General features: G+C 43.9%; 1 long non-coding RNA gene across 1 annotated transcript in view; it reads right to left on the minus strand.

The window, feature by feature from the left end:
- The window catches only part of LOC135933767 (uncharacterized), a 98110-nt gene that overhangs the window by 55519 nt on the left and 22644 nt on the right, over nucleotides 1-19947 (minus strand). Inside the window, exon 2 of the long non-coding RNA XR_010573932.1 lies at nucleotides 7111-7157. This is a non-coding gene — a long non-coding RNA (uncharacterized LOC135933767). The remainder of the gene's footprint in view (nucleotides 1-7110; nucleotides 7158-19947) is intronic.

The following is a 19947-nucleotide window of genomic DNA, read 5'->3' on the forward strand; positions in this document are numbered from 1 at the left end:
AGACTCTCACAAAGGAGCTGTGAGTGTGGCGAGCAGGCATTACTTTGTGAAGGTCAAGAAGAAGCTCGGATAACACATGCACACACAAAATGAGGCCACAGAGCCTGCAGATGCATGAAAGCGCTCTGAAAAACATGCAACAAGAAAGACACTCGAGAACAAAACCAAGGACACCTGACCGCCGCTATGAAGTGTTTTTACATTTACAGCTCAGCTCATTTGATCGAGACCAGGAGGGAAAAAACGTCCGGTTCGCTTCTAATTCACGCTGGCACGTTAACTCAGTGATGCACAAAGAGACAATGTTGTCAGTACTCGTAGGCCATAACTACAGGCCTAAAATTTCTCACACATTGCTATGAATTATGACAAACAGGTAGAGATAGAATGAAAATATGGAGCCTCACACAAAAATATTCTGGGGCATATCAATGTCACAGAGACGATACAAACAACAGGCCGCAGTCAAATGGATCAAAATAAACTCTCTGCAGTTGCTGCAGCTGCTCCATTATGTCTGAAATCTTGCAATTGGGATTTTTCATCAACCTCATCGTGCATTTGTGGGTGTTACGTGTCCTTACCGGAGATTTCCTGTACATTTTTTTTTTTTTTGCCAGAAATCAGTCTCAGGAACAACCGCTGGACTCTGGAGGATCCACAGCCTGAAAGTGGGATGTCCAGGCCTCAGGACACCATCATGACAGCTACAGGAAGACTAATGAAAAGAAAGATGCAGTCTTTGTCTTTCCCAAAGATCCTTCAGTAGGCTCACTTCCACATGGATGTTGTTGACAGCCACTCCATGATCCTGGCTCCAGCTGGACTAAACTAACTGAGATGGGTCACTAATGTAAAGATTGCTCAATTTAAGACAGGGCAAAACAAGAGTTTGGAGTGAAAATGAAAGCAAGTCATTTTTGTTCCGGGTATCTTAATTTCTTTGTCAAACATTAGAACTCAGAATTAGCACATAGATAGCTGGAAGTTACAGGTTAGGTGCTGCGCTCTCCTTCACCAGCGTGAAACGCGTTTGGAAATTCAAGATGGCATCGTTTTAAAAATGGTCACTGACCGTAGGAGGATTATATTTTGAGGAAAAGTCAGCCAGACTTGCAGAAGTTGAATTTAGAACTGTATACTGCATACAAACATTTTCCTCCAAAGTAACAGGCGTGTAGTCGTACATGCAGCGACCACATCACCTGTGTGGACTTCTACCTACGGCTGCAGAGCTCAGGAGTTCATCACAGAAACTCTGGAATCTAGTTCATCTCAATTTATGCTATTAAAAAAAACAGACATTAATCACCAAAATCTTATTTACCTTCAGAGTCTCTCAGTCGAGCTTGAAAATGGATTAATGCTATTAAAAAGTTAAAAAAAGGTGATGAAATCAGTCTATCATTTCTGATATTACACTATAGCGAGCTAAACTAACAAGAGTTTCTCAAAGCTCTCATATAACAGAAGGATCCAGTTACTACTGCTAACAAAACCTGAGATTCTCTATGGCTGTAAGTGTCAAAGCCTTCAGCGAATGATGGCTGGACGCCAGCATTTCTACCTGTATTGGTGCATGTTATATCACATTTTCCTCATTGTTACTCGCTCGTCAAATTCCCCTTAAATAGCAGCAAACAGGCCTCCCCGCCTGTCTGGATAAATAGCTCTGGTTTCCAGATCATGTAAAAATATTTCATTCTTTTTCCAACTTTACAAATATTCTACATCCTCAGTGAGACGTTTATTACTCACTCAGCTGAGCTTTTTTGCAGGATGGTCTATTGTAATGAAAGCATCGACGCTTTTATTCACACATGGCTAATACGCAGTGTTTAGTAAATGAGTTCTTTAATAAACTCCCAATATGTATCCTGTAGTTTTACACAACCATCACTCGGGACTATTTATAGCAGAGGATGAATACAGACCTGACACCCCTGCTCTGGGATTGTCTCAGTATAAACTGTAGTTCCCACTACGTGGTTTGCAGATTTAAATAGAAATGACCAATAATCCACTCAGTTCGAAGCAATCCAGCCCCACTCTGACCTTGATCTCTGGAGCTGCGATGTGTGATGTAGTATGTGTGATTATAGAGTGGATTAAAGTGAACCAGCTACATGTGAAGCAATATTACTGCAGGACTAAACTGCAGGTTTTTTGTGATAGAGAGTGTGACTTGGTAGCTGCTAGAGCTCTATGCAGCTGCCACTTGCTCTTCTCCTTATGCAACTCTTGGTAGGACTTAATCTTTTTATGATCCATAGAGCCGCTTTATTTTTAATCCTTTCATATTTACAGTTTAAGTTGCACTGCTGAATGTTAGAATGAGTGCGTCATCTAGACTGTGGGCTTTGGAATACTGGTGACAACCCAGTTAGATAGCCAGTACGTTTCCAAGGTAAGGATGTGCGGGAATAGTAGAAAACAATTCCTCTCATCCATGATGAGACATCATGTTACCAACAAACCAAAGGCTGTAAACCTCACGTGTGCTTAATGAGATATGATGTGTCTGTGGACAGCATTAGAGCCATGATTCAAGTCAGTTTTATTTACACAGCACCAAATCACAACAACAATCACCTCAAGGTGCTGTGTGCTGTAGGCTAGACCCTACAATAACTGACAACTAGTTTTATAGTTCTACAGCAGTTTGCATTGGAAACAGATTTTATACAGAATATAGCAAAATAAATGAAGAGCAGCTTGACCTGTGCAATATGAAACCAAAGTCATAGAAGAGCCTGTGGTGCTACTGCTAGCACTGCTAGTGTTAGCAACACCCTGCTAAGACGTCTGGCGATGTGATGACCAGCATCAAAGTTTGAAGCTGAGCCCAACTTAACAAATCAGGTTAAATATCATCTGTAAAAATATACTGTAGCTTTTGTGTTTGAGAGAAATTTGAATTTCATCAGTAATTAAAATATAATGAATATGACACTGAAATATGTTCATTGTGTTCATTTTCTAGGTCTAAATATTTCTCAGTACTGCAGAAGCACACTGCTTTAAATGGCTGCAATCAAGCTCCGTTTCCACCTTATACAAATATTACAAATATACACTTTCCTCAACAACATCTCAGAAGATTTAAACGGCACTGTAACATTAATAAAGCTAGCAGTAGCTGAGTGTGTTTGGAGTGTTTGTGCTGTTGGCAAACTTAAGTCAAAGGTCATTAACAAGTAAATCAGGGTTAGCCCATTTTTGTGGGTCATCGCCGATGCTTAGGTCCGGCTCTACTATATAAATGTAATTTTAGTTTATTATTAGGTGGTTGCCAGGCAACATTAAGGCGTCATAATATATAATAAAATATTCAAGTTTTGTGGCTATAAATTGAATGTAACTGTTATGAAATTATGGTATTCAAAAATGACATTTTAGCCCATTTCTAGTCAATATGATGATACTGTATGTTAGATAAGAACCACCAGGGCCGTACGATGGACATACCTGTGTTGCTGTGTAGTAGGAATTTGCAAACAGAAAGAAATGTGTTGTGTTACAGTATTGAACCTGTTAGCAAAAGCAGCAATGCCTCATCGTGTAGTCAACTAACTGCACACATCCATCATTCACTACAAATCCTCCACCTCTATCCGCGTAAGCATCATGTTGACATGCTCACCTTTCCCCATCTTTACCATGCATCCCACACAACATGATGTTACAGAAAGTCTGTTTGGGAGACGTGTCAACACAGAAATTAACAGGGTTATTTGGGAGGCTACATTTTGTAAAAGCTGCTCAGACAGCAGCTCTTAGATGCAGATACCAGTGTTGCTGTCATGGTTACAGTTACAGCCTGGTTACAGTGACATCAAAGCACAAACCAGGAAAAAAAATCCATTACTGTGAAAAACAGCAGCAATGGGGAGAAAAACACATGACACAGAGTTTAATTGACATTAGTCCTCCCCCTCTCCCTCCCCATCCTGCACCTCCTGTCTCAAACACTCCTCCCACACCTTGCCCTCGTTCCTGACCCCTGACCTCCCTTCTCATGGGGCCTCTGCAGAGCTGTCTGGCCCCCCATGTCGCGGGCCTATTAACAGGCCTCGGCTCACTGTAATGATTCCTCTCCTTATGTCTGTGCAGCTGCTGTAGCGCTGAATAGAGAGGATAAATCTGGGATCCTCAACATCCGCATCATTGTTTCACTGCCACTCTCTGCTGTCGTGTGTGGCAGACAGAGCAGGGAATTGCTGCGGTTCGCTGTCCCTCCCTCCTGTTGACAATTTATTTTCTCTGATTCAACAGATCTGCTGCTTTCGCTAGCACGTGTCGCAAATTTCATTAAGCAAAAATTGTGAAATTTCCAACTCAAGGACCTGATTTTTCAAGAGTCAAAAAAGTTCTTTGTTAAGCTGGAAACTGACGTGATGGATTTCATCCCATCATGCTGTAAATTAAGATTATTGTGACCAAAACCTCAGGTGAAATGTGTCGCAGTAACTCAGAAGTCCTCCAAACGCTCCAAACAACAAACGCCGCATGTGTTTGTGAACATTTGTATCTGTGTGTACAGTATGTGTCATGGGGCAGCAGACAGCTGCTGCAGGCTCCATCAGTCAGCTGCTGTATTTATAGGGTGATGACCACAGAACACCAACAGCTGCATCACATGGGGACAAACACAGAAAGTGAGAGAGAGGACGCAGGAATCTCTTCAATTTCACTGCTGCTCAAAATGGCCGGAGTAGCCAGTTAATGCCCAGCCCAGCGCTGATGGGCATAAAGTGCACAATGCAAATAAGACTGTACAAACTGCTGTTCTGGTTCAACTGCTAAACTGTAGATACCACTGATCCACAATGGGACGTTTACATGCTACTGTTTTAAGATAAAACTACATGTTAGATCAAACAAAGCTTGAGATGCCAAACTGCAAGAAAAAGTCTATTTTAGATGCTTGTGAACATGTAAATTAAACTTTTCTACATGTCAGCAGCCAGCTTTTTAGTGCCAACACTTTATTTAAGTGAGTTTCAAATCAAATCAGTCAGTCTGAGTGTTTTACTGTAGTACTATTCTATGACTGCAGATGAGAGAGGATGCTCTAAAAATGCAATTAATAGTTTATCTGATATGCAGCAATGAACGGTATGGCATCCCGACCCCAGACCACCATCACGATGCTGAGGACAGGGCTCTGTGGGGGCCATACCATCTGTTGCAGGGCTCCTCCATGACTCCCCAATGATATCGCACCATAGACGATAATCCAAACTGATGACAGCTTTTGCAGAGTCGTAGAGATCGATCTGCTTCGAGGGCATGAGTTCAGATAAATCCCTGTATAGAATTATCATGCTTGAGATTCCAACCAAAAGTAGAATCAGCGTGGAAGTGCCGAAAAATGCAGTTGGTCTAGGTCCTGAGTCCGTCTCCACAGAGTCCCATGAACATCATAAAGCATGCTTACAGTCTGGTAATAAGACGTGCAAATTATCCCCGACAGCAGCAAGCCATGATGTAATAGTCAGGTTTAAAGTTGTTGATGATACAGAAACAGTCACTTGAAGCCCACAGCAGCGTGTCTGAATGACAAGCATTTATGCCTCCTGGTCTCCGTACAGTCAAAGAGCCATGTCAGTGTTATTTTTCACGTTGCTTAAGTTGGCAGTGTAATTGCTGCATGTTGTTATATGGGTGTGATTTGTTGGGATTTTTTGGTTTTTATTGGCAAAAAGCAGAGTTATGTTCAGCCGCCAACTGTCATGGTGAGTCAGGCCCTGCAGAGACCAGACGTGTGGCCAGCGTTTATACTTTACTCACCTGTAACTTAAAGAACGCTCCTACAGAGTGTTGCAGTTCACAGTGGAAGATCCTAGAAAAGCTCATAGTGATATTAAATATCTGTCGGTTTTCAGCTCTGCTAAAAAAACAAACAAAACACAGATGGAACCAATCAGTGTCTGCTAAACATCACCTCTGCTCATCTGAACTGGACTCTTTGACTGTATGTGTGCTGCTGGAAGGGATGTGGTCTATGTAACAACCTTCTAGGGTGGGCGACAGCATGTGTACGAGTATGTTATTTAGCACAAATGCTCGTCTGTGTCTATGCAATGCAGCGAGTCAGTCTAAGGACAGAGCTTGCTAACTCAACTTTTTAGCTCATAACTAAGAACACCAGCATCTTTTCCAAATACGATCACTTCTGGCTCCAAAAAAGAAATGTGATGATGTCCAATATACCAGTGTTTAGTGGAGTAGTTTCAGGGTCTTGGTGTTCGTGCATCAGGCTCATGGCACGTAGTGTAAGTGAACCACTTTAACAAAACCACCCGTGCTTTTCCTGCTGCGACAGGTTAAAATCTTTGCAGTGAAAACACTGCTGATCCTAAAGGGGCTGCACACCCACATAAGTGTTTTTTCACTCATTAGAATAATTAGGAGTCTGCTGTAGCTGGAGGTGGGCAGTTCCATGCTGCATTTATGTGTCACTAGCAAGACAAATAAAATAAGCTGCAGCGACGTATTACCAGTCAGTGAGTACCTGCAGTTTTTTACTCACTTCTATTCAACCCTGTTCAACAGGTATATTGAAACCTCATTAAAGTTACAAATTATGATGTTGCTTTCCAACGCTCAGTTAGTGCACACACTGTTATTGTACACCACAGCTCATTTCACAGGTGAGTGCAGGTTAATTCAGTTGGCCAAAAAGAAAAACAGGTGCAACCAAACCAAGAGAACGAGCACGCTAACAAGTTAAAACACCTGGTTTACTGTAAGTGTGAGCACTTCACTGTTTTACCATCACACGCGAAGAGGAAATCAGTAAAGTTCAGCAAGGAAACAACATAGCAGTAAATCTCTGATCTCAGGTGGACCTTCAAGGATTACGATTTGCTTTCCAGACACGACTGACAGCAAAGGATCACAGCCATTAACTTATTTTGTTACCATTTAAAGTTTGAAGAAACTGTAACTTTGTAACTTTTTTATTACAGAGCAGAATGTGCACATGAGAGCTTCTCAGAAAGCAGAGAGACATCTGTGTTAGCTGGTAGCACTAGCTAACAACGGCAGTGTTCACAGTGACAAATCTCTACTAGTACTACTGATGACTGTCAAATCATCACTTACCCATTACTGCCAGGAGTCACCTGTGGATCCAGGGCTCTGCTTGTGTCCTAAGGATGGAGAGATGAGACAAGTTAATATTAAAAGGCTTCTCTGCCATCACAGCTGGAGAGTCTGAGACAAGGTGAAATCCAACTAGGAATGGTTGATCTGAGCTGCCTGGACAAGTAAACTTAGTTAAAATTAGTGTTACCCCCAACAAGCCAAAGCACCAACAAAACAAACGTTTAAAACAGTTGAAAGTTTAAATATAAACAGTGCATGAAGCTTCTTTAATAGTTAAAGTCAGAAAATCCTTTTTTTTGTTTTTGAAGTCTATCAAAGCTTCTGACAAATTAAAAAAAAAGCATTTACTTGTACACATAAGTTTTATTTAGTATCATATTTGGTACAGCTGGCATGTTTCTGCAGTTTTTAAGCTGTGTAATTATTTAGGCTGGGAGAGCTGGTGAGACAGTGAGGATTTTAAGAACCACAAAGATACTTAGGGAGAACAAAACCAGGAAAACGTAAAAGCTGAATTTACCGAGAGCTGCTAAAATGTTTATGGTTGTAACAGCGATGTCCATGTGGGAAAAAATCTCCAGGTACAAACTGTGTGACCTCTAGAGACTGGATTCATCGTGGTAGGAAATGAGCCCGTAAACTTCTGATGGGCTTTGTGGTCAGGAATACGACGAGTGATGGTCTTCATTCAGGTTAAACAGAAGGAGACAGAAACTTGATTTGATTTGTTGAACGTAATAATGACTTTTATTTATTAATGGACTTGTTTTTAAAGGCACCCTTTCATGGAGAGTCCAAATCTGACCAGTCTACGCTGTTTTATCACACGTGTGAATCATGCAATCCAATATTCCTGCTAGCAGTTATAGTCATCAAGTCATGGTAATGGCTTTTAGCTGCCTTACGTAGCCCTACATCAAAATGATCACATGCAGTTTGATGTGCAGATATTAAATCTGGGACAAAAAAACCCTGGTATTTAATTTGGACTGGGCAGATTCTCCGATTTCCCGGGGATTACATCGTGAATGTGAAGCAGCAGTTTTACATTATACTGCAAAGCAACTGTAAAGCGTCACTGCAAAGATAAAGGTCTGTGGAGAGTCACGGGCCTGCTGACGCTGAAAGGATGTATCTGTAAGAGGAAGGTAGATTGTGTGTCTTTGATCATTCGGTTGTGACGCCTAACTTTCTAATGACAGGCCGCTCCTCTGTGGAGGACAAAGCCTTTTAAAATGAGTTTGGCACCTTGTTTACAGTGTGTAAGGGAGCTTTAACGAGGCCCATTAAAGACACCTCGCGGCGCTGAGCGGGCTGACGAGAAAATGACGCCGGCTTCGGTTTCCCGGTCGCATCCCGTCCCGGCGAACCCCATTAAAAGTGCGACGCGTTCGTTGCACGTGCTCAGTCTGCGCTGCTTCGTTTCCGTACGGCTTTGAAGCATTTAAAGGTTGGCGGGGACAAAGAGGCGAGCGAGCAGGAGGGAGAGGTTCATCCCGAGTTTGAGCTCAGCTGTGATGTAACTGTGGACGATGGCTGTGCCGCAGTCAATTTCAGAGGAGATATCCTCAAACGACCTCGCCTCCCTCCCTTCTAGCCGTCTCATCCTCTCTCTCTCTCCAGGCTGGTGTCATTTATCTCCTCCACGCCCTGTCTTTCTTACATTTTTTTTTGCTACAAAAAGCTCCAACTACCCTTTTATACCCTCATGCGGGCTCTAATATTATCTCCTCTCTTGCTGTCAGCTCGTCCATGCATCACTGCCTCTGCTCTCAGGCTCCAGCACTCACACACAGGGAGGATAATATCTCCCGCTAAATTCATTTTAGCAGGACTCGAGCAGCACGTAGCAAAACGTCCAACCCCACGGTAAAGCTGCTCGCTGGATAACCTTACCGCTTTTAATAACAGTATATCCCCCAGACGTATTTAGTGCTACTATATGTTTATGGCCCCTCTGCACATCTCCAGCGCTCCCCGCGCCACTCTCATCATCGCTCGCCTTTTACGCTTCCCTCCCTCCCTCGCCTCTCCCTCTCCTCATGTAGCTGAGATGCTACTGCCATTACTAATTCACACTTAAGCTGATTATTTGTGAATATCAGATCATTTTAAACCCCTTTTGTGAATGCTGTGTCTCCACACACCTATATATGTGTGCATGAGTGTGTCTCCTCTCCTCTCCCTGAATGATGGAGGGTGGGGTAATCTGCAGCCCCGTTGCCATGACACCAGACAGCCCTTGCTTGGCGAAGGCACGTAGCTTCCTCTCTGCTCTATTTCCCCAGAGCCCTCCGCTCAGGAGCATGTGTGCATCAGTGTGTGTGTATGTTCTCTGAATCTGGGAGAGTCATATATGATGCACATGATGGAAAAAACCCCTCATATTTACTGTCTCAACATGTACAGCGGAGGAAAGGATGGAGGGGAGGGGAAAGCAAAGAGGACCCATCTAAAAGGCAAATAAAGGATTTTTTAATGCAAATATTTGAGCTAAACCACTAAACTCAGGGTTAGGATTGGAAATTATTAGTGTACTAGACATTCCTGTGAATTATAGTCAGCTTCATCCGCTCCTCTGCAGGCTTCCTGTTGCAGACGCTCGCAACATATGCCCACCGCAAATCTTCTTTTACGAAGAGGGTCGGTTGCCCCTGCAGCCATGTTTCATTTTTATTCGTCCTGGCTGCGGCTGAAGCAACTTACTCTGAAACCCAAACTGAGGGCAGCATTTTCAGTCCACACGCAGTGACCCCAGTCACCTCACACACAGTCACGAGTGTCAGAATATGGGATTAGGAAACTTGCGACTGTTTTTGTGCGTTACCCTCTGCATGAACTGAAAATGAATCGCTACAGCTGAAATATCTGAGCATGCCCAGAACTCCTTGTCGAGAGACAATGATGGCTCCAAAAAGTAAAGTGAAAGATGTTTTCTTGTCTAAAGAAACTCATTTTTATGCTTTGCAGGTTCTCTGTGTATATCTGTCCTTATTTTGCTTTTTTAATTTAAGACTTTAGGTTGAATTGCTCTGCCATAAAAGCTGTTCCCAGACCTGACGCAATTACTTTTCATATAGTCTCAAAAGGCAATCACAGCATTTTGAAGCACTCTCTCCTCACAGCTCTCGCAATCCTAATAAAAGTGTCCATGCCAGCTCCGATCCATCTCTCTATCTCCAGACTCCAGCCTAGATGAATAATTTAACAGGCTATATTTCCAGCCATCTGCTTCTCTCTCTCTGTCTCACTCCCTCGCTCGCTCATGCTCCCGCTATCAGTCTTCTCCTTCCCAGTAAAGTCCCTCGGATCGAATTCTGCTCCCTTTCTTATGCCGGACTGTGGTTGGTGATGCGGTTCCACATGTTTAATTCAAATTAGAAAATGTATTTTTCATTATTAGGGGTTTCTGCTCTCACCACCATTGTTTTGCCCTTTATACCTTCCAATTAAAATGAAGATATTTAGGGTCAAAATAACTGCATTTACATCACAGATGCAGATTTCACTGCATGCACTGGATACCCAGTAAGGAGGAGGGTCGATATCAAACATTTCTTTTCTCAAAGAATGGACGGGGAGTCGCTGACTTCTAATTCACAGGTGTTGCTGCTCCGTTGCTCGCTAATCTTGGGGAAATGTTGCAGACCTTCTGGTTTTCACTCAGTTGTCAGTAAAACAGGACAAGCACATGATGAATTACACCGTCTGTGTGACATGTTTTGAACATTAGCGAACAGAAATCAATTCAGGGGTTGATAAATGAAGCTAAATGAATGTGTGCCATTGGCACAAACAAGTGAAACATGCACGTCTGAGCCTGTTATCAGTCAGTGCGTAACTCAGTCTCACCTCTTGAACCCAGCAAACTGTGTAAACTGTGTCCACCTGTGAGTCAGCAAGAGTAACATTAAATGAGAAAAGGTGAACATGATGATTTAAAAGTAATGCAGAACACCTGATCACATTATAGCCCAGTGTTTTCTGGGCTACAACACATGTCCACCATAAACTGATGCATAAAAATTCACCTGAATGCTAGAATGCACAAATAAAACCTACGCCCATCCCTTATACACTGGACTACATGTAAGAATACTGCCATCTAGTACATCTGTAGATGCTCTTTGCTGGATAACAGGACGCACCTCTAAATCATCTCCAAAGCCTCTCTGTGAGTAACTGAAGCCAGAGGAAGCTTTGAGAATACATATACATCCTGCATCAAGTCATTAACGCTGATCAACATCTGCAACAGTGCCTGTCAGAGCCCAGCAGAGGTCAGCCAAGTTCCTCTTCCCCGTCTGCATAATGAGCAAAACGGCCACATGTTCCTCCACCAGCATCGTTTTCATTATCTGCGTGCAACAATTACACCGCCCAGGTAATTGATGATCACTGCTGTGCTCGCAGCCACGGTGCGAACAGGCAGGCAACACTCACAATCTGAGTGGAAAAGATCCCATAATTACATATGGAGAGAAACTGGCTGATTGCACAGCGGCTGGGATTTATGGAAGCAAATCGCTGAGGAGAAGGCAGGAAGGAAGAGACGGGCAGGGAAGAGCGCCAGTGAAGGTTAATGTTAATGGAAGGGAGGACCACGAGACACGACTGAGTCAGGCTGATGATGCGGCTGAAGATGATGATGAGAAGAACACGATTTTGTTTCCTTGTTAGAAGCAGACATAAAGAAGCGGACAACCTAAACACGAGTGTGCTTCCTAGTGTTGGAGTGCAGAGCGTGAAATCTGTGTTAATGAGTTTTGGCCAAAGTGAGTTCTTTTTATTTTCTGCACAAGAGCATTTGTGGCTTTTGTAAACAGTACTTGAACCCATATAAGCCACAGATGACAAGATGTCTCTGCATACTCGTCAGTCAGGCTGTTTATCACATGATGGCTGTGAGCTCTCATCATCTAGCTCTGCCTTTTTCTTTCTTTTCTTTTCGGTGGCATGTGTTTGCAATGCTGTAAATGTCACATGTGTCCTGCATAGCTAGCGCTGTATTTATGACAGACCACAACTGACAGTAACACGTCAATCACTGACCTGAATTTCCACTTCCTGTTCTTGGAGAGCAACTGTAATACGCTCGACTCCTGGTTAAATCTCCCAAACATGCTGTGCTCTGAATTTGATCATATTTGAGAGACTGGATGGTTCAGACAGAAATAATCTCCAGTCCTGCATCTTTGCCACAATTAGCTCCAGATACCTTCAGTTAGGTTTTCCCATTTCATGATGCCGTGATACCACATTCTGTCACATTACTGCTTGATTTAAAGACAGATCTGTAATTTAAGGTATGACATCAGAATATCTTATATTAAATGCGGACAGGATCTAGCACATCACAAATTATAATCATGCATGGTATACAGACGAGCCACTAATTAAAAACAAGGGGAATTATCACTCCTCCTAAAGATATTCTCTTATTAAATGTTTAAATGATGGTAGTGGGGAGTACGACTAATTCCATACAAACTGATTCACATCACTGTCATCCTCAGAGAGTCCTTTTGCCCTCTGGATGGGAGCATCGCCATCCTAGAAGCAGTGGTGATACCAACAGGCTGGCAAAGAAAACGGTGTCTTGCTTTTTATTTATTCTTTTTCTGCAATGATGCTGAAATACAACAAGAAGTAATTTGAAAACACCCCCCTGGCTGCACTCCTGCTTGGAAGAGATCTCTCCCATCAGGATAGAAAAGTCTCACCGTAGCATGAAGGTGATCACTCAGAACTTTGTATTGATTTGATTACCCTCTATGGCAGGGGTGGGGAACTCCAGGCCTCGAGGGCCGGTGTCCTACAGGTTTTAGATCCAGGTGTCCTTGATCCAACACAGCTGATTTAAATGGCTTCAAGTTCTCCAGAGGCCAGGTAATGAACCAATCATTTGACTCAGGTGTGTTGACCCTAAAACCTGCAGGACACCAGAGTTCCCCACCCTTGCTTTACAGGAACAACTGGCCCCAAACCACCACAGGATCTCCTCACCGTACAGTTCATGAATAAAGTTACATTTTTTTGCATTACTTATGATAGAGTATGATAGATTTGATCAACAGTGACAGATACAGCTGCACACCTAGTGAAGAGTAGTTAGCGCTCTTTAAGAACATGTTATTATACCTCTGAAGTTCAGCCTGCTCAGGAAAGGACATCACTGCTTCTTCTAGCACTGCGTGCACTGACACTCACACTGCAGTGCACCTTACTGCATGATCTATCAAATTATTCCATTCAAAAGTACAGCATCTGCAGTTTGCACCGAGGGTTTTTTTTTTAAAAGGGGGAATTCGGTTTGCATGCTAAAAATGGCCTCCCATGACCTGAAAGAGCACCCCGAAACACACACACGTTCCCTCCTCTGATCTATCTATATTCAGGATTTTCTGTTGGCTGGCTGCTGACCCTGTTGATCAGGTTAGCTGGCAGCCGGCGGGGACACGGCTGTTCCTGTGTAGCACCTGCAGCACAAGCAGCACAAGCAGCATCTATTACAAATACACAAACAGTCTCTGATTCCCCCAGACGTTTGCATTCAGCCCGACCTCCAGTGACCGCCTGGATGTATTTATGATCTGCTCTATGCTCCACCAATTAAACCCTGTGAACCTCTGCATGGTGAAAAAGCCACAGTCGGGTCAAAACTGCAAACACCACATGTCTGCTCTGGCCACCTTGTCACCTCAGTAATCCAATCAGCTAGTGGCCAGATGCACTTGTAACCCCCCTTTAGTTTCTAGTCGAATCAATGAAGTGAAGCACATAAAGAGAAACCATCCATCCCTACACAGCGAAAAGACTGCAAGGTAAAGGGAGGAAGTAAGGAGAAAGGAGAGAACAAGGGGAAAAGAGAGGGGGGGCGGGGCAGGAGTGAGGGACAAGGACAACCAAAAGAAAAACGGGGTAAGAAAAGAGGAGGAGGAAGATAAAGAGCAGGGGAGGCACAGGAGAAGGAGCGAGGCATGGCGGGGGGAAAGAAAAAGAAAAAAAACGGAGGGAAGGGGCTCTGGAGGGGGAAGCGGGAAGGTGTGGGGAGGTAGGGTAGGGGGGCTGCTGCTGCCGCTGCTGATGCCGGAGCACAGCGCGGCCAGGCTGAACCGAGTGAACTGCAGTGGAGGTCAGGGAGTCCAACATTCCTCTGGAACACTGTGTTTACACTGCGTAGCAGAGGAGGGAGGGGGGAGGCGGCAGGGGGCTGGGGAGGGGCGCGAGGGGGACGACACTCAGGGAAGGAAATCATCTCCCGGAGACCCTCGTTTAACAGAGTGTGTGTGTGTGTGTGTGTGTGTGTGTGTGTGTGTGTGTGTGTGTGTGTGTGTGTGTGTGTAGGTGAGGTTTTCAGTGCATCATAAAGAACCCTTTAAACTGGACTATTTTACTGTTTTATCATTTATATTTTGATAAGCTGTGTATCCCCAATTAAATTCAAGGAAATATGTTTAAATACACAGACAGCCACTTCTTTACTTTAAAAAAACGTAACCATAACATTTAACAACATTATTTGATACTCGTTTCACTGGTAACAAGAAAAGCCAATTATATGTTCATTTTCTGCTTTTCTTTAGTGAAAGAATTAGTAAAAAACCTCCTTAAAAAAGAAAACCATCAACAATATCACGAACAGTGTTGCCTGTCAATCAAAGCGACGACCTGGGTATCGGACCACAGCACAGAGACTGAGCCCTGCAATCATCCCTCACCATGTGGCTGCTTTTCACTCTCATTATCCTATAAACACGTTTCCTTTCCCCATCTGCTGGCACAACAGAGAAACTGCAGTGGAGCCGGTGACAGCACAGAGCGCTCGCTCTGCTCTCACACACTTTAAGGAATCGCTGAAGGATGCACACCTAACTAATTCATTTCAAGTTAGCACTTAACGCCTATCCAAGGCATATACAACAAAAGCAAACATCCTTTCAAACTCATGCATGCAAGTCTCACTTTGTGTGTGTGTGGCAATATGTGCCAGACAGTTACTGTCCAGACCATATAAGTGTTAGGATTCACATTTAGGCGCTGACTGTTTTGACTCGGTAAATATTTAGTGTTTACTGTGGGAAGTATCACCCCCGGCATCCGTCAGAATGGCATTTCAGCAAATCAAAGCAGAGCCAGAGACAACTGGCTGCCCCGGCTTTCAGACTGAATAATCAATGTGTCCCCAGACTGCTGCGTAGCAACACTTGGTCGCAGAGCGGCAAAATACCCAGAAGGACTAGGCTAAAGTTTAGGAATGGCAAAATATTTAAGGAGATTAAAATCTTGCCCGATGGCAGGGGCATCGGCTTCAATCCCCCACTTATGATTCCCACAGAGGGCAGATCAGCTTCAGTTTGACATCAGGTGTCAGCTCCACTTTCTGCTCTTCAGTCAAGTCACAGCGTTGAACTTTTTACCTTTGAGAGCCGACTGTCATTTGGCAACAGACTGACTAAGACTTGACCAGAACTTCCTAAAACCTTTCAAATCGAAAGACCGTTGAGCAAATACAGACTGACAACGGGAAGTCGTGTTACTCTAACCTTGTCAAAGCACGGGGATCTCCAAGCTGCATTCAAAAAGGAAAAGAACAGGACTTTCATCTACCGTAGATTTATAACCTCTTCACTTGTTGCAAACCGTCAACGCTTTACATGCATATTACATCTCATTATTAAAAATATGAAGATTTTTGTTCTATCCACTACCAGGGCGCCAGAACGTAAACAAGCAAATGAATTTCTCTTATTCATAGAACCAACATTATTCTGTTTGCCCTCTAAAAATGACAAAAATCACCCCATCAATAACCACAGCAAAGACGTTTCTCAAGCATGTGGAGTTAAGTGAGAGAACAGTACTAATCAGCTCCTTCCAAAGAGTTAGAGTTAGAGGTTATACTGTCTTTAAAGTCACCATGATTAAATCTAACCTTAATCTATCAAATCTAACCTGATCCTAACTTTATGTTTTGGAGAATAACAGAAGTCACACCTGACTGAATGCCAAGGCTTGGGAGAACAACCATCACAGCACAGGTGATGTGATACCTCAGGGTTCGGGTTAAGACTTCACATCGTAAAATTCAGTTCACATGCTGCTCATTTTAGGAAGTTACAGGCCAAACAGCATCTTTTTTTAAAAAGCATTTCTTTTGAACTGTACTGTATAGTAAAGTACTAGTATCTTAATTACTTTTTGTGGTGACATCACTCAAGAGCAAAGAAGCAAACTTTATCCTCCACTGGATGCTCATCTTTCCACAGCAGCTCACTCCGCAAAGAAAATGAATCACCTAAACTTAACCACTCCAAAATCTGAACCCTGCCGGAGGCACCCGAGCCCGCTGTGTGGCAAGAACCACAAGCACGCCGCTGAGCCTTGAGCCACAGCGGTAAATGGGCAAACAGCTTCAAGTCTGACATCTGTCGCATTTCCCCATTTTTCCCTACAGTCTCCATCCCTCGCTCTTACAGCTTTAAAAAAAACAGAAAAAACCCACATGGACATTAAAGGAAATCGGAGACAGAGGAGACGGGCGAGGTAGGGAGCAAGCCCAGAAAACAACAATAGATAGCCACAGCTTTGACAATGCCTTTCCAACCCTGACACCCGGCCACCCCTCCACCACCTCCCGAGAGCCAAGACCTTTGCTCTTTCTCCATGACAGGCGGCATTCTTTTGTCTGAGTTCGCCAGACTCTGGCCAGAGCCAGACAAAGGCAAGAGCAGAGAGGGGACAGAGAGAATGACAGAGCAGACAGAGGGGTCGGCAGAGGGGTGGAGGGTGAGAAAGGGAGGGATAAATGAATGGAAAGGGAAGGATCGTGCTCACCTTTTGTCTGGCACACTCTCCCTCTATCTATGTGCTTTGCATTTTCCCTTTTTGTTGTTGTTACGCAGTAATCCTCAAATAATTTTTTTTAATGAAATGTGAAATTATTATGAATTTTTCATACCCCCTCACACACACACACACACACACTCCTGCTTCCGTCTGTGTTGTCCAGTGAGGTCCACCTCAGTCCTTGCTGGTAATGGCATTAAAATGACAGAGGGGAATCAGGTGATGTTGTTTAGTCGCTGTCTCTGTACTCCTCTGTCTGCTTTACCACCCTGTTACATCATCAAAAGTTGCCTCACTCCTATACAACCTCCCTATTCTGCAGCCTTCCACTTAAAGTGCCATCCGTCCATCTATCGATTTTCTTCTGCTTATCCGGGGCCGGGTCACAGGAGCAGAAGCCTAAGCAGAGAAGCCCAGACCTCCCTCTCCCAGGCCACCTCCTCCAGCTTGTCAGGGGGAACACTAAGGCATTCCCAGCCAGCCAAGAGATACAATTTCTCCAGCGTGTCCTGGGTCTGCCCCGGGGCCTCCTCCCGGTGGGACATGCCCAGAACACCTCAACCAGGAGGCGCCCAGGAGGCATCCTTGTCAGATACCCAAACCACCTCAAATAGCTCCTTTCGATGTGGAGGAGCAGTGGCTCTACTCTGAGCCCCTCCCGGATGGCCGAACTCCTCACCCTATCTCTAAGGGAGAGGCCAGCCACCCTTCGGAGGAAGCTCATTTCTGCCGCTTATATCTGCTCTCTCGTTCAGCTCGTGAACATGGGTGAAAGTGGGGATGTAGATCAACCGATAAGTCAAGAGCTTCGCTTTTACGCTCAGCTCTCTCCTCACCTTGACGTACCAGCACTTCAGGCAGTAACTGGTCCCTTACCTGGAGTGGGCACTCCACCCTCTTCTGGGTGAGGACCATAGACTCAGACTTGGAGGTGCTGATTCTCATTCCCACCACTTCACACTCACACTGGATCGAACCACTTCAGTGTGAGCTGGAGGCCACCACCTGATGAAGCTAACAGAACCACATCATCTGCTAGAAATTCTGTCCATTAAAATTATGAACAGAATCGGTAACAGGGCAGCCGTGGCAGCCCCCTCTGGGAATGAGCCTGACTTATTGCTGCCTATGTGGACCAAGCTATTGCAATGGTTGTGTAAGGATCGAATGGCTCATAGCAACAGGTCAAACCCTACGTAGTCCCAAAGCACCTCCCACAGAATAGTTCAAGGTACACGGTCGAATGCCTTCTCCAGTCCACAAAACACATGTAGACTGGTTGGGCAAACTCCCATGCACCTTCAAGTATCCTCAAGAGGGTAAAGAGCTTGCTGAGTGTTCCACAACCGGTATGAAAACCGGACTCTCCTTTCCAGCACCATGGCATAGACTTTCCCGGGAAGGCTGAGGAGTGTGATGTTGGCTCCAGTCCACCTTTTTAAACATGGGAACCACCACTGCTGCTAGTCCAAAGGTACCTCCCCTGATCGCCACGCAACATTTGTAGAGCTCTGTCAACCAAGAGCGCAAGGAGTTGTTTAAGTGCCTCAGTGACCTCACCCCTGGTGATGGACGAATCTTCCCCCTCGTCCCCAGACTGTGGTTCCTCTACGGAGGATGTCAGTGGGATTAAGGAGGTCCTTGAAGTATTCCTCCCATTGCCCAACAATATCCTCAGTCAAAGTCAGGGCACTCCACGTGCACTACACTACACACAGTGCAGGTAAAGCACAGCTTTCCTTCCTGAGTCGCCTGACGGTTTGCTAGAATCTTTTGAGGCAGTCCCACACCCGAGTTTTCTGCTTCAGCCACTGCCCCAGGTGCGTTTTGCTTGGCCTGTCAGTACCTATCAGCTTTCTCCGAAGTCCCACAGACTAACCAAGCCTTACAGGACTCCTTCTTCAGCCTAATGGTTCCCTTTACCTCTGGTGTCCACCATGTGGTTCACGGATTACCACCACAACAGGCACCAACCACCTTTCGGACTCAAAACACAAGTGAATAAATAACTCCAACAGTATTTCTGAGGACAAAAGTGAATCTTTTGTAATTTGTGCCAGTTTGACCTGGAAAAAAAGCACAGCAACACCAACAACAACAACTAACTTTATTTATATAGCACATTTAAAAACCAGTGGTGTACCAAAGTGCTTAACATACAAGAGGGTAAGATGAAGTAACAGGGAGGATGAAGGCTATGGCAAAGTACCAACATGGTAGCATGTTAAATGGCATTGAAAACACAGAAGCAAAAGACATGCATATAAAAGCATAAAAGAACAATATATATAAAGGATATAAGCAGGTCCGTTAAATGCTATTAAGCAGATATCCAGTAACTCTTGACAACAATGACAGATACTGGAGGATGGTGTCAACTGAAATCAATTCAAATAAACATTAAATGTCCCTTCCCCATTTGAGTGAAGAGATACAAAAAGACCATCAAGACTATTATTAAAACGGAAAATCCAGAAAATTTTTCAATTAAAACGTTTAACTATAAGAGTTGTTCTGTCTAGGATTCTCACAGTGAGCATATATTTACAATGAAATATCCATATTGTGTCAATAATGAAAGAGAACTGACACAATTATTTACCATACTTTTGTGCAATTTTGGTCACTAACTCTCTGGCCTCCTCTAGGCATTTATACTTAAAGTTACATATTTGCCAAAAACACAACAAAATAAAGTAATTTCACAGTTTTATTTGAGGGATATCAAATTGAGTGATTGATTTGATTGACATGGATTCACATTAAAACTTCACCATCAAAATGATTGACTAAAGCACATATTTAGTGAGATAAATGTAAGCCTTTCAGAACCTTTGAAGACAACGTATGACAATGTATTTAATGACGGATCATTACTTTGAGGTGATCAACATTTAACCACTCTGTGTTAAGCTCCGAGCACCTTCAGTTTCAGATTTCTTGTGGCTCTAAACACAGCAGGAAGGTTACTGACCAGAGTTCTTG

The sequence above is a fragment of the Pelmatolapia mariae genome, linkage group LG14, assembly GCF_036321145.2.
Source record: "Pelmatolapia mariae isolate MD_Pm_ZW linkage group LG14, Pm_UMD_F_2, whole genome shotgun sequence".
NCBI classification, from domain to species: Eukaryota; Metazoa; Chordata; class Actinopteri; order Cichliformes; family Cichlidae; genus Pelmatolapia; species Pelmatolapia mariae.